This window comes from Microtus pennsylvanicus, chromosome 1 (genome assembly GCF_037038515.1).
Source record: "Microtus pennsylvanicus isolate mMicPen1 chromosome 1, mMicPen1.hap1, whole genome shotgun sequence".
Classification (NCBI taxonomy): Eukaryota; Metazoa; Chordata; class Mammalia; order Rodentia; family Cricetidae; genus Microtus; species Microtus pennsylvanicus.
This window is the reverse complement of record NC_134579.1, coordinates 132461159-132484717: the sequence shown is the minus strand read 5'-3', so window position 1 is coordinate 132484717 and position 23559 is coordinate 132461159. Positions and strand designations below refer to the sequence as shown.

At 49.5% G+C, this 23559-nt stretch overlaps 1 protein-coding gene across 4 annotated transcripts in view; it reads right to left on the bottom strand.

Annotated features, from left to right (window-relative positions):
* Nucleotides 1–23559, bottom strand: part of Chst8 (carbohydrate sulfotransferase 8) — a 135956-nt gene that overhangs the window by 37657 nt on the left and 74740 nt on the right. The window contains exon 1 of one of the 4 annotated variants that reach the window (XM_075984548.1): nucleotides 1004–1039. The exons of the other annotated variants lie outside the window; for them this stretch is intronic. The gene's annotated coding sequence lies outside the window, so the exon portion shown is untranslated. Of the gene's footprint in view, nucleotides 1–1003; nucleotides 1040–23559 lie in introns of those variants that run through there. 4 annotated transcript variants of the gene reach the window in all.

Below are 23559 nucleotides of genomic sequence, written 5' to 3'. Positions count from 1 at the left end.
CCTCCAGTGGATGTTTCTGGGGGTGATCATCTTCTCAGATCCCAGCCCTTGAAGCCTGATTTCTTCCCCTACCATCTGTGCCTGCTAACTTTCGAGCAGACAGCAGACAGACTTGGTCTAGGAGCATTGTGTGGCAGCAAGTCCTGATCTGGATGGGGGAAATGAAACCCACACGCTCTGTCCTGGACCTGCAAAGGCAGGTGACTTCAGATTCTTTCCATTGGTGGTGTATTCAGTGTGACACTCGTCATTGTAAGGTGAGGAGGATCGGGGTTACCCCTACGCCCCTTCCCTAGGCACTGTTTTCAGAAAATTTCTCTCAAGTGCTCTCTCAACATTGTCCTTGCTAAAACTCCCTGTTTCTCTGCACAGCAGCCAGGGTCACCTCATCTGTTTGAGAGGCCACCAAGTAGAAGTCTTTTTATTTCTCCCGTGATGCCCCAATACAAAAAGGAAAAAGAGCCCCAGCCTTTTAGAGGGCTATCCATCACCCATTCAAAGGACCAGTCCTCTAGACTGCAAGCCTGGGGACACACGGGAGCCAAGGACCAAGCCTCTAGATCGCAAGCCGGGGATACAAGGGAGCCAAGGATCAAGTCTCTAGATCACAAGCCGGGGATACACTGGAGCCAAGGACCAAGTCTCTAGATCACAAGCCGGGGATACAAGGGAGCCAAGGACCAAGTCTCTAGATCACAAGCCGGGGATATATGGGAGCCAAGGACCAAGTCTCTAGATCACAAGCCGGGGACACACGGGAGCCAAGGACCAAGCCTCTGGACTGTGAACTGGGGACACATGGGAGCCATATCCAAACCACAGCAGATGTGGCCGTAGAAAAAAAACCCAGCCATTCCCCAGGAGGCTAAAAGATGCCTCCTCTAAGCTATCGGTGCCATTCTAAAACAGCATCCGTACCAGCTAAGGACAAGGGGAAGCTGAACTAGACAAGACTGTGCATCATCCAGAATTTGCCAAGACATCCTGAGTTGGTTGTGCTTACCTGAAAAAGCAGATCAATAGACTGAAATGAGGCAGGTTGGGGTCTGGAGCTAAAAATGTAAAATCTGTATTAGAAATAAAGAGTGCTCTATCTGCCATACCAGAACCCACGTGAGTTGCCACGAGTGTGGTTGTGAGTGTACCACGAGCTCAAGGCACTTGCTGGGGTCTCCAGGCTCCATTTATAACAACCACATGTTGGTGTTCTGATTGTCCACAGCCTGCCCGTGGCTCAGCCATCCCATCTGGCTGGGCTGGAGGAGAGTACCAAGCAGGCAGAGGCATGGCCTCTCTCTCCATCCCCAAAGAGTGCAGTCTGATTGAGTCTGGGGCTCGGCAAAGTAGTAGAGTCTAGGAAAAATGGTCACCAGGAGGAAGGCACACAGGTTACACAAACAATACAGCTGGAAGGCAGCCACCAGCCTGCTCCTGCAGGAGGCTCCCCTGGGAGCAGATCCACTTGGCACCTGGTCACGGTAATTACTGCTGAACTTTAAAACCAAACGCAGCAAAACCACAAATATTTAACGTGTGCTTCTCCTCCCCAGGGGCCTCCCAGAGGAAACGGGAGCAAATGGCCAGATTCACAACATGAACTCCCAAGTCTGTTCCAGTGGGAGCCACGGTGCTTCAGGAAGCTTCGAGGCCCAGCCCTCAGTGTCCTCTGGTTGCCATGGAAGCCCACTCTGGGTCTCCATGGCGCAAACATTTGCCGACACTCACGTTACTCACAGTCTGGGAAAGGCCAGAAACATGTACATTCTGAACATAAACACGGGCTGCCGTCCCTGTTCCCTGATAGGCGTGGCTTGGCAGAGGGCACCATGGGAACCTGGGCTAGCCTATCATGTTAGCACTAGCTGGTTTGGGACCCAGCAGATGGACAACTTCTCAAAGGGAATGTTTGGGGTACCTAGTTTTTCCCACATCAGGAACATAAAGTCAGCCTACAGGCGGTGGTTTGAAGAACATGAAGTATTGGGAGAAGATCCCAACAGCAGGATGCATCCAGGGACCAGAAGTGGCTCCCTGTGACTGCAGAGGAAGTAAAGGAAGGGACCAGGATGGGTTAGACCCAGCTCCATCCTGCTTCCTACCTAGAAAGACTCTCCAGGGTCCAAAGGCTTGCTCTACCTTGAGGCTAATGCTTCACACTGAAAAGGCTCAGAACCAGAGCCGTGTGCTCATGCCTCAGGGCATAACAAGGCCAACGTAGATCTCTGCTTCCCACCAATAAGGCAAGAAAGGCCCAGCTAAGCAAATGGCCTTCATGTTCCATCCGGGCTGCTTCCCACTGGGCCAGAAGAGAAAGGACCACCTGTCCAGGGTGTCATAGGGTTCCCTGTGCTCAAACTGACTTTGCCTGGGCATCATTACTCCCCATGCACAGATCCTGGACCAGCTGCTCTGACCCGAGCCTTCCCAAAGCATCAGTCATAATCAGACAAGAGGGGCCAGGGAAGAGCGGGACAGAGATGAAGCTGAACACTGCAGCCCCATTCTCCCGGTTCACCCCTTGTCACCTCGGAGTTGAGCTCCCTAGAGTTCTGGTTTGGGAGACTCCTAGAGGGGGTGCTGAGGAGTCAAGGGAGAACTAAAATCATCATCTTACTGACATCTGGAAGAGACGACAGGGAGATAGGGGCTCCCTAGGCTAGTGGTATAGCACTGGGCAGAAACTCCAGGGGTACTGTTCCTCAGCCCCAATGACACAGCAGGGACCCTGGGCCACACCAGTGACCAAGATACACACACACGTGCACGCCACATGACAGAGAGACAGAGATAGAGAAAGGAAGTGACGCGGAGACGGAGGGGGGGTGGGGATCTGGAGACAAGGCCTCACTGTGTGGCCCAGGCTAGCCCCCACCTTCCAAGTGCTGGGATTACAGGCATGGGTCACCACATTGCATACATAACCACCGTATTTCAGTTTTTGTTTTTGCAAATTTAATTACTGAAAATTTCATATTTGAAGGATTAGAACTTTTGACTCAGTCCATATCAAAAGAGCTCTCAACAGTTGTATGTGGGCAGACTCAGGTACAGGGTACCCCAGAAGCTGAGTGTGTGTGTGGGGGGGGATGTCAGTCAGGAACCAAAGGGAAACAGAGGCCGTTCCCTGATCAGCTTCAAAGACTTGGGTTCCACCGTCACACACAGCTCTTACGCCTCCCCTTTCCCACATACTCACACCACATGCACACACCTTCATGACAATACCCTAGCTGTAACCAGAGCCTAGCGGGTCACCTGATGGGAGCTGTGCCCTGCAGATGCTCTCCTGGAGAACTGGAAACCACCACCTCCTGTAGTTCCCATCATGCCCTGAGGCACGTCTCCAGAGAGCTGGAGGGCTGCAGGAACCCCTGCTTCTCTGCACCTGGCCTCTACCTGGGCAGAAAGGCAGGCTCCCCAGCCCCGCCTCTGCCCCATCCCCTCAAAGCAGGTCTCTTGGGAGCCTTTCACCTGCTACCTGTGGCAGGTCTTCCTGGCTGAGCCTACCCTGTCGCAGATGCTCTTGGGACAGGGAGAGAAAAGTGAGACGGGGAAGAAGAAAGAACAGGAGTCAGGGCTCAGCTGATCCGTCCGAATCTGACCTCTGCCTGGCTTTAGAGCTGCCCCTGGCAGGGTGGAGCCCACCCACTGGCAGCAGCCAGACTTGCAGAGGCACACCGTGGGGGAAGGGCATCCTGGAAGCTGCGGCTGCACATTTTAAGGTGTCTTCAATTATTCATGGAGATTTGGAAGAGCTGTCTGCCTGCCTGGAGCAACCCTGCAGCCTCACTTTGCAGGAAGGAAGCTCGCTCCTCCTCTGTCTGTTCCCCATGGAAGACACTGGTGTCCTCTAGGAATAAAGGAGCCACTGGGAAAGCAAGGTACCCCAGTGGGGAGTGAGGGTGGGGAACTGGATGTCTCGTGTCTCTTAGTATCTTCCCTTTCTTCTGAGAACTGCGCAGAGGATTAAGGAACTGGGCAGTGGTGGTGCACGCCTTTAATCCCAGGCAGAGGCAGGCGGATCTTTGTGAGTTCGAGACAAGCCTGGTCTACAAGAGCTAGTTCCAGGACAGGCTCAAAGAGAAACCCTGTCTCAAAAAAACAAAATAAAGTTAAAATAAATAGAAAGAGGAACAGGGCACAGCTACACCCCAGGGCAGTGGCTGTCAGGAAGAGGCATGACCAACACGGAGTAGGTGGACTGGATTTGGCCAGAGAGTCTAGGAAGGGTCTGATTCCTAGAGTTAGCAGGCAAAGCCCAGCCAAGAAGAAGGCGGCCTGAGGCAAGACCGGTTCGCCTCACCCACACAAGGCTGCTGCCAGCATCCATGCGGAGTTGGGGGCACCCAGGTCCAGGCACAGTGCCCAGTAAACCAAGCACAACACCAGGGAGGGAGGTACCCACCTCCTGCTTCTGTTCCTGGCTTGCCCACCTCCACGCACACCAGCATTTACTTCCCCAAGACCCCTACCATCTGAACCAGGTGGCACCACACACTAAGAGGGTCATGGGACGCAGGAACCAGCTGGACAACTTGCTCGGTCTGTGTCCGAAGATTTAGATCAAACATACTCCTATGGGTGAGAACTGGAGAAGTCTTGGCAATTCCAGGGCCACTGTTAGGGAAAGGACATTTGAGTTTAAAGCAGTCCAGTTCCAGTGACACTGAGATGGCACCTGAATGTGGCTCTCCTTGATGCCATCCTGTGTAAAGAAATGCTCCCACCCAGCCCAGGTCCCTGCCCCTCAGGCCACCTACTTTCTCCAGCAGGAAGGACAGCAGGTGCAGGACCACCCATCCCAAGTGTGTACCCAGGTGAGAGCAACAGGGGAATGTTCCAGATTGGGGCAGTCTATAAGGCATGCCATCTCCTAGAGAGATGACTTGGGGTCCCCCAGGGCTGTGGCAGTGTCTGACATACAGTCACACATATGACAAACCCAGGTCCCCTATGTGCACACGCACACATGTGTAGGGGAGTCCCAGCCCAATGGGGGGCGTGTTCGCCTCGGGCTAATGTTTACATATAAATCTGACGGGCATGAGCCCCCGCCTGTCCTTTTTGTATTTCCTGCCCATCGCTGGATCCCTGGTGTTGTAAGCTATCCCTTCATTAAAAGTTGCTGTTTCATATTAAGCTAGCCTGGTTATTACGCCACATACACACATGCAAAGTGAACAGACACGTGCTTTTCCAAGCTTGCACGTGTGCCATTCTCAAGGAAACATTCGGACGACCACACAGGAACACAGAAGGGATCATGGATCATGGCATGCGCCAAAGGCCAGGCATTCAGCTTCCAGAAGTGTGCGTGCACACACACAGAGACACAGAGAGAGTCAGAGAGACATACAGAGAGATCTGTTCACACCTGCAGACTCTGAGTCCCCATAGTCACGTGAGGTTCATGTTTAGGAGATGTGAGCCAGCTCAGCAGCCTGGGCTTGGCAGGGGAGGGTGGCTGAGGAAACTTTGCTGGTGTCTTCTGGGAGAAGAGCCATGCTGGTATTAGGCAAGGTGAACACCAGGTGAAAAATGATTAGCTGTCACTCAGGGCTTGATGGATGCAGCCCGCCCTCTTCCTCTTGCTCTCGGCAAAAGGCTGACGCATTATTGATCTACTTAGCGTATTCAGATCGGCAGTCACATAAAGGCTGAACCATGATTAGCTAAAGAACATGGAAGCAGGGGTGGGGTGAAGACTGCAGGGGTGCTTCCTCAGATCACCCCAGACCCCTGTAGGTCTGATTGAGTTACTTATGCTAGGATGCCCGGTACTTATTTCTTCTAGAAACTTTGTGTCCCATCAGATCCCTTCTGGGATCATGGTACCGAACACGAATCCTCAGGCCCAGCTGAAGAGGGAGGGGTGACATGGGGGAATAAGATGAGCAGGTCAGAAGCAAAGCCAAGCTGAAGACAGGACCCAGGAGCACTGGGGTAAGAGCCACAGGAAACCATCAGATCTGGAAATGCTAAGCTCCTCACACTGCTTCCCAGCTTAATAAATATTTGCAGAACTTCCCTTCATTTATTCTTTATACTACTTACACTCATTCATCCACCCATCCATCCACCCAGCCAACCAGCCAGCCACCCACCCATCTATCCATCCACCCATCCATCTGCCCATCCATCCATCCAACCAGCCACCCACCCATCCATCCATCCATCTATCCACCCACCCATCTATCTGCTCACTTACCTATTCTCCCACTCATTCATCCACACTACATCCATCTATCCATCCATTCATCCATCCATCCACTAACTTACCCATCATGCATCTCTCCATCCACCCCTCAATCCATCCTTCTGTGCACTCAACAAGCATTTATCAATCACCTGTCATATGCTAGGCCCTGCACTCAGTGTGGTGATAGGGACGGGATGGAAGCTTGCAGTGAAATGACAGAAGAGACCTTTGATCCTGTCCCAGGAAGTGTCCAAAGTCAGAGGCTAGGGCAACAAAAACGTTATGAGCTGGCTCAGGGCGCCCTCTGCTGGTATTAAGGCAAACACACACACACACACACACACACACACACACACACACACACACACACACACTGGACACATCACTGACTTTAACCCCAACCTAAGAAAGGGTGTCAGAAACTGGCAGCCTTTCCATTGAGCCCTGTCATTTCCCTCAAAGGTTCAAGGATCAACTTGCCTTGAACCTGGAGATGGCTACAAGTGTGGAGTCTCTGATCAGACCATGACCATTCAGGGTGGTGGAGTCAGGGCTCTAGTCCTCAATGGGCCCCAAATGTGTTGTGTTGTATATGTGTATTTGTGGAATGAATGGTGTGTGGTGTGTATATACATGCAATGCATATATATATATATACACACATATCTATATGTGAGTTTGTTCATTGTGTGTAGATGGTGTGTATGTGGTGTATATGTATTTGTGTGATATGTAATGTATAGTGCATTGTGAGATGTATGTGTTATTTGTGGACTGCGTGTATATGGGCAGTATGTATACATGTACTATGTATGTCTGCAGTGTATAAATGTATGACATGAGTTTGTATGCACACGAATGGGCAGCATGTGCATGATCAGGTCCAGACAGTCCTTCTAGTTCCCTCCCTGGGCACTAGAAACTGCCTGTGCCCTCCTGCTTCTTCTGAAGGACAGGGGGTTCTCTAGGTAGGGTCTGGCTGTGGAGTTTCAGGGGTCCACAGGAGTGACTTCCATGCTTTCCACAGAGCCAACTACTACAGTGATAGCAGAACCATCTGCGATAAGAACGACTGTCATACTCACATGGGTGTTAAGCCAGGGGTCTCCTCCATGGCCTGAACACCAACCCCCATGTCCATATGGCAACTGATGGAAGGACGTGTGGCCATCACGGTGGCACAGTCACAAGACAGGACATCTAGCTTCTCGGACTGGAGCAGCACACAGGGGACAGTGGCCATTAAATGAAGCCCTCCATTGGAATGGGAAGCCTAGGCTCGTTGTGCCCCTTTCCTTTGGCAGCCACAGCAAGTCGCTCCAGACCCGTCCTGCCCTATGAGGTAATCCACTCTTGCCTATTCTGCTACCGGGTTCATCCACTCTTGACCTCCCCCCAGAGTGCTAGGCAGTTCTGCAGGCTTGACCCGTCTGGGGCTGGGCACTTCCATCCTCCTCGGTCACCACTGGCAGGTCACCCCCACAGTCCTGCTACATTCCTGGACCCATCACACAGCACAAGGAATAGCTAGCTAATTGAGCCTTATAAAAATTCCGTGTTCTCTGAGTTGGAGGCATTGTACCCCATCTCCTTCCCCTCACTGTGACGCCTGTGCACGCGCGCGCGCACACACACACACACACACACACACACACACGCGCGCGCGCATGCACACTCTTTCACTTTTCTGGGACAGCCCAGGCTGACTTTGAACTTGTTAATGTAGCTTAGGCTGGCTTCCCCATCCTCCACCCTCAGCCTCGAGTACTGGAATGACAGGCACGTGTCACCATGCCTGGCTGTAATGCTCTCTCCAAAGCTCTCCTCTCCCACTCTTTCCTGAGAGAACAATTGCCAGGGAGCTCCAGCCACTGGAGCAGGAGCCTCAAGTGGGGGTGGATCCTTAGACATAATGCACCCTTCCCTAGCAAGGGCACCAAGGCCTTGGAAGAGAGAGACAGAGGGAAGCCTGAATGAGTATCAACACACATTATCTTGCCTTAGCCACGCAGCCCCTTCCTATGTCGCCGGTGCCCTGTTCCTTATGGACAGGTGACTAGATGGACAAGACTCATCCCCACCTGGGCATCCTCTTTTGGCCTGGGGACAATCCTGTGATATGGCTCCGCAGAATCAGGAGTTCCCTATCTGACAAAAGGAATTCATCTTACATCAGGAGAAGTGTAAATGGCTTTTTAAAAAATGTATCATTGTCAGCCATAGTTGGGAAAACACATTCATTTGGGAGGTGTCAGACACTGCCTGGTCTGTAGAAAACCACACCTATGACATCACTGGTGGGAATGGGGAAAGGAGACTGGGCTTGTCTTAGAAACTTGAGGCTGAGGAGTGGGGGGGAAGGGGCGAGCTATAGAGTCCTAGGTAAATAGACACCCAAATAAGTTCAGAAGAGCTCGCACCTGAAAAGCAAGAACTGGGGGCAGGTAGCATCTGGGATTCAGGAGACAGAGAGTGGTACCCAGGCCCTGACCAGCTCCTGCCTCTCTCCACTAAGCCTCCCAGGCCTCACTGACTCAAGAGCTGGTGGCTGGGCTGCAGCCTGCAGCTTTACCTCTTCTCGAGAAGGCTTCCGGGTAAACACAGAGGACTGAACACACACATTTATCTCAGCTTCCCTCCAAGATCACAGCATAACGACAGCAAAGAATAAAACAGATAGCGGCCCACGATGACAAACAGCACTGGTGGGGGACGGCAGCAGATGACAGATTCCAACACATTTCTGGAAAGCGGAATGTGGATCAAGGGTGGTAACAGCTTCCACGGGTGAAGGGGACACATTGGCCCAGCCTATGGGCTGCGTGTGAATGCGGGATTAAACCCACAGTGTACAGGGAGGCAGACGTGGTAGTAGCAGGGTAGGGAGCTAACTGGAAGAAAGGCGGGGTTTGAAGCTCCAGGCAGTTTTGCCCTCTAGCCAGATCTGCCTCAGAAGGACCTACAGAAGACAAAAGCAGACTTCAGGTTGGGATTGGGGGTACACTGAAATCAGAGCATTAACTAGAAGCCTTTAGACAGAACAGTCAGAACCCCAGGCTCCCTCCCCAGCATGCACACATGGAGTGGGGGGGGGTCTTTCCCAAGGTTGGGGATTGTAAGCCTGCTACAAACTCAGTTGTGTGCCCCCAACCCACCGTGTCCTGATCCTACCCCCAGACTTGACACTACAACTATATTTGAAGATAGGGCCTTTAAAGAGATTGGTTAAGATGGAGCCATGATAGTGGGTCTCCTATGACTGAGAAGAGGAAGATATGAAAAGAGAAAGATAGGCTTTAAACATATAATAAAGACCGTATAAGACATTGGGAGGGGCTGGAAAGATGGCTCAGGGATTAAGAGCAGGCATTGCTCCTTCAAAGGACTCCAGTTTGATCCCAGCACACACACTGGTGGCTCACAACCATATACAACTCCAGTTCTAGGTATCTGACACCTCTGGCTCTGGCGGCACCTGCACTCAAGTACACATACCCACAGACATACACACAGACAGACAGACACACACACACACAAAGAAAGAAAGAGAGACAGACAGATAGACAGAAAGGCACAAGAAGATAGTATCTATAAGCCGAAGGGAGACCTCAGAAGAAAACAGCCCAGCTAACCCCTTGATCTGGGATTTCTGGAACCCAGGACCGTTGTTTAAGCCACCTGGTCCATGGTGCTTTTGTTACAGCAGCTGTAGCTAACTAATACACCTTCTTCAGCATCAATACCTTGAGTTAAGGACTTGTGTCTCCCTATGTTACATCAGGCATTTGGTGTCCTACTCGTGACTACGAAAGTGTCACTAAGGGTCACGAAACATCTGGAAAGCCTCCATCATAACAGTAATCAAAAGGGGCAAACCGAATAAGATGACTGGAAGGAAATAGAAATAATTCGTGCAGTAGGTCAAAACAAAAAACACACACCTAGAACAACTTAATATAAATCATTAAGGTGGAAGCTGGAGAATTACAGGTTCAAAGCCAGACCAGGCTATATACTGGGACCCCATAGGACAAAACAAAACCAAAGGTGCGCAGTTACAATACACCACGTAAGTTTGGAAGGCAATGACCATCTACATACGCTGATTAGAAAGAGGTCTGCTGTAGTGCACTGACAGAAAACTAAAAACTAAGGACAGTTTACGGAGTGTGATTTGTTTATGTGAGTGATAGCCACGTAAGAAAAGCCTTGGGGTTGGGGAGGTGGCTGAGCAGTTAAGATCACTTGCTGATCCTGTAGAGGACCTGAGTTTAGTTCCCAGCGCCCACACAATGCCACTCACAATTGCCTGTAACTCTAACCCCCTGGGATCTGATACCTCTGGCCTTTACAGGCTCCTGTATGCACATGTACATACCTACAACCAGACACAAAATGAAAAATAAATAGAATAATATAAACTAATAATTAAATCTTAAAAAGAAGAATCTGCAGAGAGAAAGTCTATACAATTACAATTCTTGCAGGTAAAGGTTATTTTCTAAATGAATCCACTCATGTGCCAAATAAAGGCTCTATGGATTTCCTGGGCCCTACGATTTCCCAGGTGCCTCTGGACCCACATAGAGTTATTCCCAGTGGGTCTTCAGGGCTAGGAACTTACACATTTGCTACAGAAGGCGGAAGGAGGCAAGGCACACAGCAGGTGTTCAATGACATGGATGGATGGATGGATGGATGGATGGATGGATGGATGGATGGACGGACGGATGGGAAGAAGATGGACATATATATATTAGGATGGATGAAAGATGGATGGGTGGATGGGTGGTGGATTGGGGTGAGGGTTGGTGGATGGATGGTGGGGGGATGAGGGGACCCATAACAGATGGGTGGAGAGACAGAGCCAGCTAAACCAAGTGAAGGTCACCCTGAGTGCTGTTGTCTGCCTGCTGATCTGCACACTTCACGGCTCCTATCACCTTCTGCCTGAGCAGTCACTGATGCCCCAGAAGAAGTTTAACCTGTTGAGTTGCCAAGGCAACGAGAAGCATGCTAGAATGCAGAGCTGACAGTCCCAGGGAAGTCTTGTCTTCTATTTGCTAAATTATAGTCCATCAACACTCCCCCGAGGACTGATCCTATCATTTCAATAGCTGGTCACAAGTCAGTGCATTCTTTCCTGACCCCGTCTCTGGGAGGAAACCGCTGCAGCCTTGCCAAGAGCTCCGTGCTACCCACACGTAGTTCCCAATGCCAGCAGTGGCTGAGATCACGCTGGAGACAGCAGGATGAGTCAGGTGACACCATAGCCAGAGAGTGTATTAGGGGAGCACAAGGCACTCCACAATGACCTTGACCAAACGGCAGTCTCAGAAGGGAAGTGTGAAAGTGATTTGTTTATGTCCAGAAGGGGGACAGCTCAGAGGGCAACAAGGAAGACCCTGATGGATGGATGTATACATGTATGTATGCATAATAGATGGATAGGTGGATGGATGGATAGGGGGTGAATGGATGATGGATGGATGGATGGATGGATCGTAGATGGATGGATGGTAGATGGAGGAATGGATGGATGGATGGATGGATGGATGGATGGATGGATGGATGGGTGGATAGACGGATATGGATGGATTGATTCCTGCATGCATGGGTAACAGATAGGTAGATGCTGACTAGATGGCTGGATGATAGATGGGTAGAAGGATGATGGATGGGTGGATGGACAGTTAAGTGCAGGGCCAGTGTCCTGGGAAAGTCACCTAGAAAGGAAGTGAAGGAAGAAAAGGTAACCATGGCCCAAATCAGATTTCTGGAGGAAAAGGGGGGGGGGGCTGAGACAACAGGCTAGCTACATTCAGAAAGATGAAGTCAGGGGCCAGGAAGACGGCTCACTGGGTAAAGGCGCTGCTGTCAAGGCTGAGGAGCAGTTTGATGCCTGGAATCCATATGGTGGAAGAAGAGAACTGACTCCTGCAAATTACCACCTGACCTCTATACTTGTGCTGTAGAGTGTGTATGTGTGCATGTGTGTGCGCGTGTGTGCATGTGTGCGTGTGTGTGCATGTGTGCGTATGTGTGTGCATGTGTGTGTATGTGTGTGCATGTGTACATATGTGTGTGTATGAGTGCATGTGGGTGTGGGTGTGTGCGCATGTGTATGTGCGCACACACACTAACTAAATAGATGTAATTTAAAAAGAAAAAGATGAAGTCAGGCCATTTGTTCATATGAAACACACATGTACACACACAGATAATTTGAAACAGATCACAAAGATACACAAGAAAACTCATAAAAGTTTTGGAAGAAAATATAAGTGAATATTTTTTATCATAGGCTAGGCAAAGATGTCATAGACATAGCACCACAAACATGATCTGCAAAAGAATCACACCTCTTCAAATAAAAAAAAAATGGATTTCAAAAGATGCCACAAAGAAACCACAAAGATGGGGCTGAAGAAATGGCTCAGTGTTAAGGGCACTGGCTGCTCTTCTGGAGGTCCTGAGTTCAATTCCCAGCAACCACGTGGTGGCTCACAACCACCTGTAATGAGATATGATTCCCTCTTCTGGTGTGCATGAAGACAGAGCACTCATATATATATATAATAAGTAATTTAAAAAAAAAAAAAGAAACCACAAGGATGAGCTGCAGTTGGGAGGCCACTTGCAGACCTAATGATACGGCCTGTATAAAGAAAGAACTTCAACTTAGTAAAAAGACAATCCATTTTTCGCACGGGTGTAAGACTGTACAGACAGTTCACTAACGGAGACATTCAGATGACAATAAACACAAGCGAATCTGTGCAATATCATTAGTCTGTGCAGAAATGCAAATTAAGACTGAAATGCCTCCTTACTTCACACTGACTGACATGCTGTGATTAAAAAGGCGGACAATATCAAATGCTGATGGAAATGGAGACACTGGGCCACGCCCATCGTTTGTGGATGCAGCTGGTTGAGTCTGGTTGCTGATTTCTTTGAAAGTCAACAGACTTTTACTATACAGACCAGCAATTCTACTCCTAAGCACCTCCCCGGAAGAAATGAAAACACACGTTCACACAAGGGCGTGTGTGGAAAGATACCCAACAGCACCACACATAAGAGACAAAAGGGCACGGATCATCTAAATGGTCATCAACTTGTGGGTCAGTGAGCCAAAATGCTACAGAATGCAATAATAATTGATATTCAGAGAAAACAGCGTGCTCGTCCTGGGCAGGTCTATGTTGACTTGACACCAGCTAGAGTCATTTGTAGGCAAGCGTATAGTGTACTTTCTTGATTGATTAATGATTAATATGAGAGGGTCCAGGCCACTGAGCGGGTGCCATGTAGGATAAGTGGTCCTGACTTCTATAAGAAAGCTGACTGAGCAAGTCATGGGGCACAAGCCAATAAGTAGCACCCCTCCCTGGTCTTTGCATCAGCTCCTGCCTCCAGGTTCCTGCTTTGAGTTTCTGCCCTGACTTCCATCAGCGATTGGCTATGAACTGAGCGTTGTAAGCTAATATAAACTCCTTCCTCCCCAAGTTGCTTTTGGTCATGGTGTTTTATCACAGCAACAGGAACTGTTACTAAGACAGTGCTGACACGGGCTGTGAAGAGTTAAGCCTCGAAAACAATATGCTAAAGGTATGGGGACCCAGCTTAGCGGCAAAGCAGCTGCACAACACACACAAGATCCTGGATTAAATGCCCAGAAATGCAAGCAAACAAAAGAACATGATGCTCAGTGGCTAAGAGTTCGTACTGCTCTTCTCAAGGACCCAGGTTCAGTTCCCAGCATCCAGATGGGGCAGCTTACAACTGCCCTGTAACTCAAGCTTTGGACGTCGATGCCTTCTTCTAGCTCTGTGGGCACTTGCATATACATGTGTGTATGCATACACACATGCACACACGAACTCACATACATACGTATATACCCATGAACATACACACACATGCACACACACACAAAGAGAGAGAGGTGGGGCATAGAATAAGAACACATCTTAAAAAAAATATCATGCAATAGAAAAAGAAGCCAGATGGGAAAGGCCAGACCCGACATGATCACACTACAAGGAAGTGTCTTGAAGATGGGAACCTGCAAAGAATGACTGTGGACTTGTGGTTACGTGGGCTGGGGTGGAAATGGGGGTGGGATGGGGGAGGTGGGTAGTGACTCAGAAGGGGCACAAGGGATTTGGGGAGAGCAATGGAAATATCCTAAAATCGGATTGAAGTAATGGTTGTGCAGCTCTGTAAATTTACTAAAAATCAGTGAAGTGTGCGTGTGAAATAGGTGAGTTTTATGGTATGTAAATTATACAGTTGGCTCTCGATAGCTGCGAGTTCCACAATCTCTGATTCAATGAACCATGGACTGAAAATATTTGGGGGAGATTACATTTGTGCTGAACACGTACGATTTTTTCTTGTCATTATCCCCTAAACAATTCAGTGCAAATGACTATTTACATAGCGTTTACATTGTGTTATACCGTAAATAAGCCAGACTTGACAAAAAAAAAATACACGGGATATACATAGGTTGTAGATGCAAATGCTGCATCATTTTATATACTACAGAACTTGGGTATCTAGGGAAGGATGTTCTGGAACCAACCACAAAAGATATGTACCTGAAAAAAGCATGGGTCAGTGGTAGAGCCCCTGCCTAGAATCCCCCAGTGAGGGGCTGGGGTGTGGCTCAGTGGTAGAGCCCCTGCCTAGAATCCCCCAGTGAGGGGCTGGGGTGTGGCTCAGTGGTAGAGCCCCTGCCTAGAATCCCCCAGTGAGGGGCTGGGGTGTGGCTCAGTGGTAGAGCCCCTGCCTAGAATCCCCCAGTGAGGGGCTGGGGTAGGCTGATCAGATGGGCACTGCTTCACTCTCAATGTGTTCCCCAAACTAGTTGGAAATGTAATTCCTTCGTTAGCTCTGTCTATCTTATGTAGAGTGGCACTCTGGGGAGAGTGGTTTGGGACTCCATAGCAATACTGGTGGGTTTGGAATACAGGCAGCTTACGCTTGCTCTGTCTTGTCGTGTGATACCGCCATGCACACAGTCATTCTTTGACATTGCAAGAGGACCCTTGCCACGCTCTTGGATGTCCCAGCCTCCAGAACAGTGACCATTAAATTTCTTCTCTTTGTAAATGACCTGGTCTTGCTTAGTTTTACAGCAACAGAAAGCAGACCTGATAGGTGGGAGCCACACTTTGCTAGTGGCCCTTCCTTTCTTCGTCCCTGCTCCGTGGGGGTGTCACAGCACAGCAGAGGTCCTAGGCTGTAAGTAGGAAGAGGCAATGCTGGTTCTTACCACTGGGACACTGCTGAGATGTCTGCTTGGGGAGAAGCAGGGGCCAGGAATTCTCTCTCTCCTTATCCACAGTGAACACCTTTCAGTGTGTATCAATCCAGCGCTTTTCATAAGAGCCAGTTATGGAATCAGCCTGGTTGTCCATCAACAGATAGAAAAATGTTTTATATATGTATATATACATATATTTCACAAATATATATGTATAGCATTCTGCCAATAAGAAGAAAAAATTATGTCATTTGCAAGAAAATGGATGGAAGTCAGGATATTACATTATGTGGAAAACAATTCAATCTCAGAAAAGACAAAGATTACTTGTTTTTGTTCACATATGCAATCTAAATGCTTAAAGTAGGGGAGGTAGGGAGTGGGAATAGAACCCAGGGTTTTGTATATTTCAAACAAGTGAGCCACACCCCAGCCCCTCACTGGGGGATTCTAGGAAGGGGCTCTACCACTGAGCCACACCCCAGCCCCTCACTGGGTAATTCTAGGAAGGGGCTCTACCATGGGATAGGGAAAGAAACTACCAGGTGGGAGAAACAGAAGGTGGTGTTATTAACATAAAGTAACTGAAATATATATATATATATATATATATATATATATATATATATGAGCATCATAATGTAATCTATCACCTTACACAATGAATATATAGTATAAAATAATCCCCAAATAGGCTAGCCTGAGCTACCCAGTGAGTTCAAGGCCAACCTGGTTTGCATGATAGGTTTGAGAAGAGCCTGGGCTACATAACAAGTCCCTGCCGGAAGTGAATGAGTGAAAGCAGGATAGCTCCCGGCAGCTGCGGTCTTTCTGTTCTTTCAGGTTGCCCACCCTTTGCTGAGGGAAGGGGCTGAAACCCACACCAGCACAGCGGCAAGTCAAGTCCTCTGCCGTGGGCACTGCACATGCCCCAAGCTCAGGCCTGATTTGAGCCCGGCCAACCCTTTAATTGCTGCTGCCACTTCTGGCTAGGCTCTTTGAAAGGACTAATTCGAGCAGTGACCACTCGACCTGAAATTTTATGAATGTAATTTCATTATCTAGTCTGTCTGGGGTGTGAGCAGTGGTTACAGTCCCCACTTTTGCTGACGTCCCTCTGCAGTGAGAATTCTCCATTTGCTTCCGTGGCTGAGGCTGTACAGAGGATTCGTGTTCCAAGCTGCCGGCCTCTGCTTGGCTATGACGGTGTGGCTTTCCGCCTGCCTGTGGCAAGAGGAAATTTTGGGATACACAGAGAGCGTCCAGCCCCGAGTTCAGGTGTAAACTGTTTCCTGCAGGAGTCGCCGGCAGGTGCGCATCCTACGGCGGTGTTGTGTCGGGGCATAGACACACTTGGACCTAGACCGGATTGAAGATGAGAAGTCGCAAGGATCGGAGAGAGTCTGCAAAGTCCAGAAACAAATCAGATTCCAAAGGACAGGACTTCGGGGCTAGCCCTCCAAAGCCATGCATCTTGCAGAGGACTGTCCACAGCCCCTAGTGGCTGCCAAGAGTCACAGGTAAGAACTCACAGATTTTTATGGCTCTGGAAACTAGGGCTGTGTGACTTTGGCCCAGGGACTCTATCTCTCTGAGATGGAGAGGGGACAGGGGGACCCATTGAAGAATATAGAGCCCAGTTTCTGGTATACAGAAAGCACTCAATACTTGCTCTGTCTCGACATCATCACGTCACACTTGCTCACACCACGTTCCCAGGGGCCACCTCCCTAATGGCCGTCAGGACTGTTGGTTCCACTACTACGGTCTCCTTCACTGGTGTACTCTAGGCAAGTGTTCTACTGATGAGCCACGTCCCTAGCCCCTCAGTGGCAGATTCTTTGCAAGGGCTGGACCACTGAACCACACCACCAAGCTCATTACTGGTACACAAGCACTGTAACACTGATTCATCCTTCCAAGCCTTCATTAGAATAACCTAGACAGTTGTTCTACCACTGAGCCACGCTCCAAGCCCCTCACTGGGGGATTCTAGGCAGGGGCTCTACCACTGAGCCACACCCCAACCCCTCACTGGGGGATTCTAGGCAGGGGCTCTACCACTGAGTCACACCCCAGCCCCTCACTGGGGGATTCTAGGCAGGGGCTCTATCACTGAGCCACATCCCAGCCCCTCACTGGGGGATTCTAGGCAGGTGCTCTACCACTGAGCCACACCCCAGCCCCTCACTGGGGGATTCTAGGCAGGGGCTCTACCCATTGACCAATATCCCTAGCCCTAGGGAACCTACTCTTTCTAGGTACCCGACCCTATCTCTCTTGTCCTCTCAGGGGTACAGGGAAAAATAGCTATTAAGTCTAGTAGGATGAGAGGGGTCAGCTCAGCACATAGGTTGTCAAGGCCATAGTCCCCAGCAGTCAACAGGAGATATCAAGCGCACAGATTCATGGGCTTAGCCAAACACCTCCTAGCTATGGTTGAGACCTTGGGAATCCAGGTAAACGTGTTACAGTCTTAGCTGTAAATATCCTGTAAAATACAGTCAGGTCCAGGTATAGTGGGACATACCTGTAATCCCAGCACTTGGGCAGCTGAGTCAAATTTGAGGCCTTTCTAGGTTACAAAGAGAGCTGCAGAACAGCCCCGGCTACATGGTGAAACTTCGTCTCAAAGAAGAGGAGGAGGTGGAGAGAGAAGCAGAGGCGGAGAGGAGGGGAAGAGAAAAAGCTGTAAGGCACACAGATCATTGATCCAGGTAGAGAACCACTGGCAGGGACCCGGACTCGCTGGCCTTGCAGACAACCAAGCAGAGCTCGGTGGACAGCCTGGACAAGGCCAGACCACTCTACTAATGAGCTTCAGGCCTTTGAGGATGCCTGAGAAATTCCTCAAGCAGGCCTGAGAGCAGGAGGAAAGGCAGCCCCAACTTCCCTCTGAAACCTGGAGTCCCAGCGGTCTTGGGCGGCCCGGACCGCTGCTGTTGGGGACCACAGAATTTGGGGACCACAGAATGGGTGCAAACACGCTCCCCTATTTGCCCATATAAATAAAAAATTTAAATGAGAGAATCTTCTGCAGAGCTCTACGGTGATTTGAGTTAAAACAGCCAAGCCCCGAATCCGGGAAGTAAGCTCCCTAATGAGGACATCAGCAGGCATGTAACAGTGGGCTTTGGGCCTAAACGAGGTCCTCCTAGAGGCCCCAGGCATTCTGCAAACAGTGTCAGGGAGAGAGATCTGCATGGACCCTGAGCGTAGGAATGGGGTTCCCAGGAATGAGAGGGGCTGGTGCATAACCCTCCCACAGGGTGTCTTGTTCTGTTTGTTGTGTGTTCAAAGGGCTCACTCACTGTTTGGGGCCTGAGAACTGAGGACAGGTAAGTTGAGGACAGGGGACAGATAAGGAAGACAAACATGGGGGTATTCCCTTTGCCTCTCTTGGAACCTCATGTCACTTTGAGATTGGAGTCTCAGCTGCCAGGTGATGTTCATGAAGGTGCCCGGTCAGCAGGTGAGGACAGGCATAGGTGTGGGGTCCAGGAGGTGAGGTAGGACATTCACCCCGCCTTCTGTCTTTATGGGGCTCCTCACCAGGCCTTGGTGCAGACATGGCAATTCTACTAGATGTCATTTTGGGGCATCTCACACACAGTCCTAGCCTCTGCCTCCTTCTCCAACTCTCTAATTCATTCTGTCCCAGGCAGAGTGGGAAAGAGGGCACCCCACACCTAAGAACCCCCTCTGGACATGTGACTGGTGTTATATGAGAACAGTCTGATTCATCCTTGCATAGGAGGGGACAATGAGGCACTGTGAGAGAAAGAATCTAAAACCAGGCCACCTGGGGACAGGGCGGGCATTGGAACCATCAGCCCCGATGGGTCTGTGCCCGGGCCGGCACACAATGGGGACCAGAGTCCTGGCTGGACTGTAATTTCAGAAGGTGTCTTTGGCCTGGGTCTCATTACCAGAGCAGTGGGTCCTGCAATTAGGGAGTTGAGATGCTGCCAAAATCTGTAGGGTTCTGTCAAGAAAGGTCCTTGGGGAAAAAATAGATTACCATAAAAAAATAGAAGACCCAGACCCTAACATTAAGGCAACAGGCAGGGACAGAATGGGCCATGCCCAGATTTGAGTCAGAATCTAGGCCTGTCAATTCCTATGTTATGCAGCTACTTAAAAAAGCCTACGTTGGCCGGGCGGTGGTGGCGCACGCCTTTAATCCCAGCACTCGGGAGGCAGAGGCAGGCGGATCTCTGGGAGTTCGAGGCCAGCTTGGTCTACAAGAGCTAGTTCTGGGACAGGCACCAAAGCTACAGAGAAACCCTGTCTCAAAAAACCAAAAAAAAAAAAAAAAAGCCTACGTGGAGGTTAGCAACTCACAGAGTGAAGGCACATAGGGCAAGGGTGCCCAAGTCAGAGCCTGGCACCCCCAAAACAAGACTGTCACACATCCTGAGGCTTAATTACACCGTATTTTTTTTTTTATGAATTATCATCCTGTACCTATGTGTAGCTGTGCGGTTTCTCAAAGCCAGTTCTGTCCATTAGTTCATGAAACCCACACAATGACACGGCTTCTATTTTTAGCGTTTTGCCGTAGCTCCCTGCAAACATAAGTCACACGTCTATCAGCCACGACTGTCCCACTCGTCTCTTCTGTTTTCTCTTCTAATTTCCCCACCCCTAGGAACCTTTAGCATAACAATGCTGGGACCGTTTTCTATTAATATCAATTTTCAGATTACAGTAATATGATGTCTGTTTCCTAATTTAATTAGGTGATTCCTGTTATTAGTTCCTACACGCTCATTATTTTTCATTTAGCATATTCCAAGGCACCGAAGGAAAGTGAGGCGCTGGCTGAAGACCCGGGGGTGTCTTCTGCAGGATGACTCGAACATTCCCACCTGCAGGGGGATGGGGGACCCAGGACATGGGGACATCATGAAGGAAGGAGGTGTTGGGAAGCCAAAGCTGTTACAGGAATGGTCTAGGCTCAGGGGAGAGAGTATGGGACAGAATGACTAGCTGTAGACACAGTGGGTCCCCCAAAGTCAGGGCCTCCCAGGAAGTATGAGAAGGCAGGCCCACCAGGATTTCCATGGATACACAGGAGAATTCAAGGATGGGGTGCAATGGCTAATTACTTTTAAAGATTTATTTCTGCTAATGTGTGTGGAGGCCAGACAAGGGTGTCAGATCTCCGGAAACTGGTGTTACAGGTGGTTGTGACCCACCAGACCTAGGTACTGGGAACTGAACTGAGGTCCTCTAACGAGAGCAGAATCACTCTTACCATTGAGCCTTCTCCACAGTTGATTTGTTAAAACAGATTTTTTCCCACCTTGGTATTGAGGATTGAACCTAGAGCTTCATGCCTTCATGTATGCTAGACAAGGGTTCTACCACTAAGCTATTGCCCAGCTACCCTTGACTTTGAATTGACATCTCATTAAATTGTCCAAGATAGCCTTGAACTCACTCTGTAATCCAGACCTTGCAGTTTGCCTGCTTCAGCCTTTCTAGTAGTTAGAATTATAAACCCATGGTGTAGGAGGTCCTTCTGTCTATGTGTTGCTTTCTTTGGTTAATAAAAGAACTGCTTTGGGCCTATAGCAGAGCTATAGGGGAACAGAACTAGGTGGGGAAAACTAAACAAAATGCTGTGAAGAACAGGCAGAGGAAGAAGCCATGGACCCTCTGTCTGAGACAGATGCCAGTTAGAATCTTTGCCAGGGACTGGAGAGACGACTCAGTGGTTAAGAGCACTGCCTGCTCTTCCAAAGGTCCTGAGTTCAATACCCAGAAACCACATGGTGACTCACAACCATCTGTAATAAGGTCTGTTGCCCTCTTCTGGCCTGCAGGCATACATGTAGACAGAATATTGTATACATAATAAATAAATAAATATTTTTTAAAAAAAGAATCTTTGCAGATAAGCCACTGTTACGTGGTGATACAGATTAACAGAAATGGGTTAAATTAAGATGTAAGAGTTAGCCAATAAGATGTTAGAGCTAATGGACTAAGCAGTGATTTAATTAATACAATTTCTGTGTAGTTATTTCAGTTCTGGGCGGCCAGGACAAATAAATGGCCTCCTTGCAACAAACCTATGCCAGTAGGCCCAGTTACAATGGTATATATAGTTAACATAATCTATAATACAAACATATTAATACATATGCATATATAAAGTGTGTATCCCTGGGTAAGTTTATGTGCCCAGGTATCCCCAGAGGCCAGAAGCAGTTGCGAACTGCTCTGCGGGCACTGTAAACTGAGCCCAGTTCCTCTGCAAGAGCCCTAAGCACTGTTAGCCATCTCTAGCCCCTGATGGTTGATTTTGATTGACAGGCTGATTGAATGGACCAAGGAGGGAATCCCCATTCTGCACAGGGAAGCCCACCTCATAAGCAGGAGATTCGGGTACAACAAGAGCATGTACCAGCTAAGCCAGGCTCTCTCCTCCCTCCCAGCCTCCATGAGGTAAGCAGTCCTGCCCACACCTTTCCACCTTGATGTGTTAAAATCTCTGAAAACTTGTCCACATAATCCTTCCTCTTCTGCTTTACTGGGCATTTTGGTCACAGTGACAAATAACCGACTAATGTCAGGTGTGGTTGTACACGCCTTTAATCCCAGCACTCGGGAGGGAGGCAGAGGCAGGCAGATCTCTGCCAGCTTGAGGTCAGCCTGGTCTACAGAGTGAGTTCCAGGACAGCTAGGGCTACACAGAGAGAACCTGTCTTGAAAAACAAAAAACAAACAAAACAACCCGACTAACACAGGCTCCAACACCAGCACCATGGAAAGCCCCCAACTCTGCCAGCCTGGAAGACTTGAAGACTGTCTCTTTCTAGCACTAACTGATGGCCACAGAGGGCTCTGTGTCCACATCGCCTTCACTTCTGGCCTCTGCCCAGCTGTAGGGTTGCCCCTCACACCACAGTCTAAATTAGAATTGAATACAGCGTGAATGGAGCCTGCCTTGTGCAAAAAACTGGTGTTTCTAGTCTCGCCCAAGTACGTGCCACCACCGGGGACAACGAGCCTGCCTTCCTTCCCTCCTTCCTTCCTTCCTTCTTTTTCTTTCCTTCCTTCCTTCCTTCCTTCCTTCCTTCCTTCCTTCCTTCCTTCTTTTTCCTTCCTTCCTTCCTTTTCCTTCCGCTGAACAGTGAGGACTGAGCTGGCCCAGGAAGAATCTATACAAGGATTCCTTGATTCGAAGGGTCGGGAATGGTAAGGCCTCATGAACCTAGACGGAACAGCTGGCCTGGTTTCCCCTCCCACAGCCCTGGCTGGGAGAGCCTGGCTGCGTTATTTTTATACGATGCATGGGGGATGTCCCGGGAGAACTGAAGACCAAGTGTGTAAATTGCCCCAGAGTGAAAATGCGTCTCTGAGGTCCCAGGAAGGTGAGACAAGGGAGGGCGAGGTGTGCCTGCTGAGCTGTGGGCGGTGCTCAGTGAGTCTGAAGATGGTACAGGTCTATTGTTTAGAAACACTGGGATCTGAGAGTCCCAGCCCGGCTGATTTTGCAATGATATATTGCCAGCTACTTAACAGGATGGATCACTGCAATTACATGTCACTTCTGATATTCACAGTCACAACAAGGATGTGTCAGCCTCACAAGGTTTAGAGGAAATATATACGATGTTCCGCAATGCCGTTAGAAAACGGCTTCAGGGAAACAGACTCCGGAGGATTCCAGTAAAATCCACCTGTTTGAGGAGAGCAGCAGCTCCATGGAAACAGGAGGGGGCTGGCTCCTCAGTCCTGGGAGGATTGTGGATTTCAATACCCCAGCTCTGAGAGGACAGGGTTCACAGGGTCAGTGCTGGGGCACAGGTGTAGGGGGTCACTGCACTTTGATGGACTGGCTGTGAGTTTCCGGGGTGCTACCACTGTGGCTCCAGTGACACCAGTTTATTTCTCTACTAGCCCCCTCCGGGACAGGGCTATGCTTCTCCCACATGCCCTAGGGGCCCTCTAGGGAAATGCTCAAGACTCTGTCTTGATCCCCAGATTGTATGCTCCTGGAAGCAGAGCCTATCCAGTCTCCTTCAGGCACGTTTCCTTGTATCCCTCACCCTCCTCAGAATGCTGGACC